The sequence below is a fragment of the Oryza glaberrima genome, chromosome 2 (genome assembly GCF_000147395.1).
Source record: "Oryza glaberrima chromosome 2, OglaRS2, whole genome shotgun sequence".
NCBI lineage: Eukaryota > Viridiplantae > Streptophyta > Magnoliopsida > Poales > Poaceae > Oryza > Oryza glaberrima.
Window position 1 is genome coordinate 26,762,022 of NC_068327.1, and position 8,029 is coordinate 26,770,050.

Sequence of the window (8,029 nt, forward strand, 5' to 3'; positions counted from 1 at the left end):
CTTTAAGTTATACTGTGTTATTGTTTCAGACAATATATGTTTGCCATTCTTCAATAGTAATACGAAGATTTGATGCCCATGGAACTATGTGAGAGTAGAGTCTATCCTTAAAAAAAACTACGTGAGACTAGAGTTATAAACATGGAGTAGCAAATTCTCAAACGAAATGGCTATGGGGTCTATTCGATTCAGCTGGACTGTGGTTGTACAGCCACAGCGCTGCAGCCCTCCTAGTATAAATTGTTTACTGAGTCTTTGTTACGCGAAAAACAGTCTTGTAGATGCAGCGTTGCAGCTGTCACAGCGAGCTATTCTGAACGCACTCATGATTTAATGGGTACGATCCATTTCCAACTCAACTAATACACAGACATAACTGTTGTTTTCCTAGATCCACATGGAGAGAAGCTGAGCACAAGGATTGGTGAATGAGACGCGGTCGAATGCTAATCGTACGACATGTATATATATGTATGGTAGGACTCATTCTCAAATATCACCATGTATTAGGTAGTTTGTAAATTATCGATATTCCGTTAGCTAGATTTATTTTAATTGTCTAAAAGCTAGATTTTCTTAAAATAATCACATAGTGTTACATTTAAGTATTTTATAAATATGTGATAGGAATTATAGAGTTGGGTTAATCACAGTTACATATGCTTCAGGTTGCTTCTCAAATACTCCCTCCTTCCTCTTTTGATTAGTTTGAAAAATGAACTAACCAACATCAAACAAATAAAATTGGAGGGAGTAGTAATTAATCAGGGAGCTTTAAATTTCTTTTAAAAGGTTTAGAACACATCTTGGGTAGAATGATTCCCCTGGTGGTGTTTGGATCTAGCGACTTAACTTTAGTCTCTTTGTTTAGACACTAATTTAAATAATTAAATATAGACTACTTACAAAACTAATTACATAAATGAAAGCTAATTTGTGAGATAATTTTTTAAGCCTAATTAATCCATAATTAGATAATGTTTACTATAGCATCACATAGGCTAATCATGGATTAATTAGGCTCAATAGATTCGTCTTGCGAATTAGTCCAAGATTGTGGATGGGTTTTATTAATAGTCTACGTTTAATATTTATAATTAGTGTCCAAACATCCGATATAATAGAGACTTAAAAGTTTTAGTCCCTTCTAAACAGAGTCTGAAGCTATTTTTAAAGACTTTCCTTGCCTAGCTAACCCTTCGGTCGAAAGTCTAAGTTTTGCTTAGAGTAGACTAGGCAAGCTGCAAGCACATGTGTGACTAAACTGTTTAGTACTACCTAATTAGGGGCACTTATAAATTTATCACTGGTTTAAATCATTACTGCAAGATTGTCCCTAGAACCATTATTCAAGTGACATCCTTACAAATTAAAAAAAACAGTGGAAAATTTACAAATGGCCCATCATATCAAATTAATTTCGGGTACGGTCATTGGGATTAACCCCCCAAAAAACTGTTCATTAAAATCCTTGAACTTGATACTGTGTTGTTAATTAAGTTTGTACCGTGGTCTTCTCACTATGGCCAAATATCACAAACAAGCTGAAAGTATATGTAAGGGCTTTTTTTCCTACGAGCATCAGTAAAGTTTTAATTTTATAAAAATATCGAATACTCATATTCACCTCCTGCACTGAAAAAAAAGGTGTCACTAATAACGATTAATTGGATCTTGAGATCAAACTACGTTGCTCATGATGCATTTCAGAGATCATTAGATCTGGCATTAATTCATGACAATTTTGTGAGACACAATTCACATGCATGTGAGTCAGGGATATACCTTTGACTGATTATATTGGTCATAATTGTACATCGACAGGAGTCAGGGACGATGTACCTTTGTCTTCACTAAGGGCCATTTGAATCAAAAAAATTATATAGAAATTTCATAGGATTTAAATCCTATAGGAAATTTTCCTATTTAGCCCTTTGATTCAAAGGATTTAAGCTTTCCAAATCCTATGAAATTCCTATGGAATGGCACATTGCATGTGTATTTTGGAGGAAATTTAGCAAGAGCTCCAACCTCTTGGAAAATTTCCTTTAAGTCTATCTCTTTCATCCGATTCCTGTGTTTTTCCTGCGCTCCAATCAAACGACCATTCCTGTGTTTTTCCTGTGTTTTACAATCCTCTGTTTTACACTTCAATTCTTGTCATAATCTTGTGTTTTTCCTAATCCTCCGTTTTTTCTACCCTGCGATTCAAAGGGGCCCTAAAGTTTTGCTAGTTTTCACCCATTAGACAAAGGACTGAGGATCGACCATTGCAATCAACAGATATGTAAGCAGATAAAAATGAAAAAAAAATGAATATTAGGAAAAAACCTAATATTAAATAATTAGAATGGGTGAGGCTTCGAACCCGGATCGTCTAGCCCACCGTCTTGTGAACCTAGCCAGAATACTACTAGATGTTCTCAGGCAGTTAAAAATGAAATGCAAGCCAAAATAATATTTGCACGTATAATAGTGTTCACAAGTTAACTTTTGAGTACCACTAATTAAGTAAATATAGCTCCTTTAAGGCTTTAATTAAGATGGGTGTGCATATTCATTCCACGCATGTCTCAAGCAGATTACGTGGTCCACGAGTTATGTTCATGAGCTATCAACCATATACAGCAACCGCAACTTGGTGAAAACTGTCGGATCAAGCTCTCACTACTAGAATCCGTAATTTTTTTTTGGCGGTCAAAAACTGCCAAGGTTAATTATTCCATCGGCCGACTGCCAGATTTAAAAAGACAGAAACATTACGATTTCTTGGCGGCTAACCGTAAGAAAATATCTTCTTGGCGGTCGGACCGCCAATCAAATTAAGAAAATTGTGAACTTTCGAAAGCGCAAAAAAAAATAACCCTGTCGTCGGCTCATGTTCTCTCTTTTCCCCTTTTTCCTCCAGCTAATCACGACAGTTGATGTGGCCTCCATATCGTCAGTCCACTGTGGATTATTGTACTCGCTCTAAAAGTCAGTGCTGGTTTGGTTTTGCCGTGGAAGTTCGTACGTCATGATTTGTATGTGCTCTAAAACTGATAGCGCGAGCACATAGCTATCCACATGTGAGCACAAAGCTACGTCATGATTTAAAACCTGACGGTCAGCTTTTTCTTAAAAGTCAAAGGTAATCTTGTTTTTTAATGTGGTTTTTAAGTTGAATTTTAGGTGTATATATATTTTTTAGATGGGTACTTCTCTTTGTATTCCAGAAAAGGAGACTGGGCAACGAAAGAGAGGAGAAAAAAACCCTCCAAAAACCAAGGGCAACAAAACCTTCATCATTCATTCACTATGAATTTAATTCTCATAGATCAAAATGCTCCATCACTTTGTGTTCCATAGACTGCATCATGTTTTAAATATTACATAGTGTTGCACCGATAGAAATTAATGTTAGTTGGTTGTGTGCATGTAACGTATTCAATGATGTCCATTTACTTTTTACACAAATAAACAAAAAGACTTTTGTTAATTAGATGATGATCATTTTAGTAAGATATCAAAAATTTTAGATGATTGTTAAACTGGGATGAAGGAAGTAGCTTTTAATTCTTATTAAGATAAGATAGAAGTAATATCCACACGTTTCACATTTCTTAGTGTTGTAATTTGTGTTATGTTTTGAGGACAAGGCGACTCTCAACTAGTTTCCTCTGGTTATGGAAGCAACTAGATGTGTGGACACGATCCGGCCTATACCACCAGACTTCTTCTGCATGGGCCTAGCTCTCATATGAGGGCAATCAATCAGTAATCCTATTTGTAGTTAAACTTTGTTATACATCCCGCTATTTAAGAGCTAAACTAATCAGCACAAAAATATATAATCGACAATGTCAAGATTTATCTGGTCCTTAGAAGATTATATACATATAACTCACAATGTTAGTTGGTAGTTATATACCTACTCACTAATATTAAGTATCCTTATATCGATACTCTCATAGTCATATGGACTAAAGAAAACTTGAAAAACAGATACAAATATCAAATTTCAATTATTCTCTTATTTGTGAGATGAGTTATAATTTCTATATCTATACTAATTAAAAACTATTTAGAAGCTCCCACACTAAACAATAAGATCTGGTCATCAATTAGATAGATCGTATATGCCCTAGATCTGCATTTAATATAATAAAGTGTTAAAAACCCATATATTCTGCATGTTGTAGGAATTAAAATTCCAAACTGAATACAACTTTGATTAGTTATTAGAAAAAAAAACAACTTTGATTATAAATTTGAGGCTTATCAAAATATGGAAAATTAAGCTACAACTTGGTCTAGACCACATTTTGTTGTAGGAGTAGTTGCATGCAGGATATATCTGCTAAATAGGATGCACCTAGTATAGCTAGCTAAAAAACAGAGGGATCTCAAAACGATAATACTACTAAAAGACAACGTACGCTACGTACCATGGCCAAATTAGCACATCAGCACATGCACGCACAGTGCAATTCCTCATCATGCACCAATGCATCCCCGGCGGCCCGGCCCTTGGTACTTGCCGGCCGGCCGCCCCAACACGGGAGAGAAACCGGACGTGAGACTACATATGAGTGCTAGTGGAGGTGACGCTACCAGCGACAAGTACCGATCGATCGACCTTTTTCTCGCAGCCATCTTGCTCGCTGCCGTCGAGCGCATGGGCTTGCCGGTAGGTACATACGTACACCGCCGCACAGTGCGCGACTACGGCCGGCCGTCCGGGCATCGTGTGCATGGGACGGACGACGGACGGACCGATACGCACGCCGTCCCGACCGCTGGCCAAAATGGACGGACACGCGCGCGAGTGGGCGCGCGCGGTAGCTAGCAAGCTACGCGGGCCAAAAGACGACGGATCCATTCCGCGACAGGCCCTACCGCCAGGGGTACGGCACGGCCGTCGCGTCGGGGTCATGCGCCCCCGCGCCCTCCTGTACGGCGGAGGCTAGCGACGACGGACGGGGCGTGGGCAGGGCGGCGTCGCCCCGGTGGTGGGCCGCGGCCGGCCGGCGCGAGGCCGGAGCTGGAATCACGCCATGGTGGCCACTATGCACTAGCTAGCCGCGGCCCCACGCCCCCGCGACGTCACGGACGTTTGCGCACCACGCGCGCCGTGCACCTGTCCCCGCCGCGCGCGACCGCTCGTCCGCTACCGCGCGCTGAAGCCTTAGCTAGTGGCAACGGACAAGGGCAAACAATGGCATGCATGCAGCTGCCGGCCGGGCCACCGTACCCGGCTGGACCACCAGGTAAGCCATGCACGGCTTGGCTGATCGATCGACCCAACTCTAAAAACTTCGGGCCGGCTAAGGCGGCTGCATGACCAAGCTAGATTATCGACACATGGGCGTTGCTGGCGAATAATTAGCGTGCATGTCCTAGAGCTACCAGTCTACTCGTTCATGTACGGGTTAAGAGCAAGACTAATAATACAGCCGATTTGTTGGCTATAAGGTTTTTTTAGCCTTCTTTCAGTCTACCCATATAATAATTAGCTCTTTACAATTAATACATGGCTCACTTGTCTCTCTCACAGAGTTTCTTGGTTCTTGTGTCCAAGCCGGCTGTAAGTTTACAGCCCGCTTCTCCTCTCTCTCCTCTCTTCTCTCCTCCACCTCAGTATTTAGCTGGCTTATAGCCTACTACTATACTTGCTCTAATGGCGGCCCGGGAAAGACGCTTTGCTAGCTATAGGTAGTACTAGAAGCTACATTTCGACAGTGTCAGGTGATAACTTTAGAGTTGTCGCCATTCTTTTTATCCATTTTTAATTTATTCCAAGTGTTTAGTGTGCGTCGTCGTCAGCTAGGTCGGTCCAAGAGAGTAGACTACCAAAAAAATGTGAATCAGACATAATTCAAATTGTGTCATCCCTCGGAGAAAATAATTATGGGAGTACTAATCAACTAAACCACATGAACTCAGCGACGAGCCCAGGCATCTGTACAACAGTACAAGGCTACAAGCCGTAGGAACGGTTTGAAATTTTGGATCAGCATGGCATATGACTAGCACGATCTAGCTAGGGAGCACTGTCACATGCATGTACGGTATGCGTGCCTAGTGCTGCACTGCCGCATGTGCGTGCCCCTAGGTGTACAACTATCTCAAAGAAATGGGATTCATAATTATAACTCCTTGCGATTACTTGTCATTCTAACGATTAATTTTTTTTATAAAAATACTAATCATTTTCACATTCCAACATTTTCAGATATTACCTTCCATCTCTACTATTTACTCCCTCCGTTTTTTAATAGATGACGCCGTTGACTTTTTTTCACATGTTTGACCATTCGTCTTATTCAAAAAATTTACGTAATTATAATTTATTTTTGTTATGAGTTGTATTATCACTCATAGTAATTTAAATGTGATTTATATCTTATACATTTGCATAAAATTTTTAAATAAGACGAATGGTCAAACATGTGAGAAAAAGTCAATGGCGTCATCTATTAAAAAACGGAGGTAATATCAATGAAGGCATATACAACTGTTAACCAGAGTTTAATTTACTTTGGGAGACGATGAAATTAGGATGTAATTTGTCACAACTCCTTATTCCGTATGAGATTTTTTAGGATGACAAATAATCTGAAACAGAGAGTACGTATTCGGTAGTTGAATGATATTTTTAACAATTTGTTATCCACCCTTGTGCTGGATAATAGGATAGCGGATCATCGCACCTTGCCAACAAACCGCCCTCTACCAAAGCTGCCTATGATCTAAGCTTTTCTGAGTTACCGGTTGACCCATTTGCTGGGCCCACTTGGGACAACCATGCTCAAACCAAATGCAAGATCTTCCTTTGGACGGCGCACAAGAGACGTATCTATACCAATGACGGGCGGGTGCGGCGCGGACTAGCAACTTCCACGTGATGCCCCTTCTGCCCCATCGACACTTCTGCCCCATCGACAAAGATGTGGAACATCTCTTCCTTCGCTGCTTCGGAGTGGCAGCCATTTGGCACTCCTATGGACTCGATGAACAGCAAGTCGCCTCCCTAGCACAGCTCGAAGACCTATGGGGCCTCCCACTCCCTGACAATGCTCTCACCCCTCGGGTCTGGTGCACCATCTTACTCGCCGCCGTTTGGAACATCTGGAAACGCCGCAACAACAAGATCTTCATCTCCATCGACGAAACCAACACGCTAGTTCTTCGTCGCTGCGCCAACGATATCGAGTTGTGGTCAAACCGATGTAACGACGTTGTAGGCAAACAACAACTTCACTCTTGGGCGCTAAATCTTTCTGTAATTAACCACTAATTTTTAGTTTCTTCTCCCCGTCCCTTTGTACCTCCCCCTTTGTGAAGATTTTTACCATATGAATAAAGTTCAGGCTGGTGTTCACACCCGCCGTAGTTCCTAAAAAAAGTTATGTTTGACGGTCAAATTTACTCGAGATCATGGTAATACTTCACATCAAACTAACACCGTGCTAACCTTCTAGCCATTGCTCCTGCACGGTGTCTCTCTCTGCAGCCTACCTATCATTGCACCCCTCCTTGATGCCTCCTCCCTCCTTCACTTTACAACCATATTCTTGACACCGTTATAAACTTAATCTGGCGCACAACCCTTCTATGATACACCTCATTTATTTCTAGCAACTTGCACCTTTCGAATCCTCTCCACTCTTAGCTACGTTTTAACAACTTTGTAAAGCCACTACCAACGACACACACAGCCCTCCTTCTCTCTCACAATTGGCAATATGGCACCACCACACTACTTGAGTGCTGACTTAGATGGTGTTTGGATCTAGGGACTAAACTTTAGCTCCTGTCACATCAAATGTTTAGACGCTAATTTGTAGTATTAAACATAGACTAATTATAAAACTAGTTCCATAAATGAGAGCTAATTCGTGAGACATAATTCTTAAGCCTAATTAATCCATAATTAGCACATGTTTACTGTAGTATCACATAGTCTAATCATGGATTAATTAGGCTCAGTAGATTTGTCTCGCGAATTAGTCCAAGTTTATGGAATGGGTTTGTCATTAGTCTATGT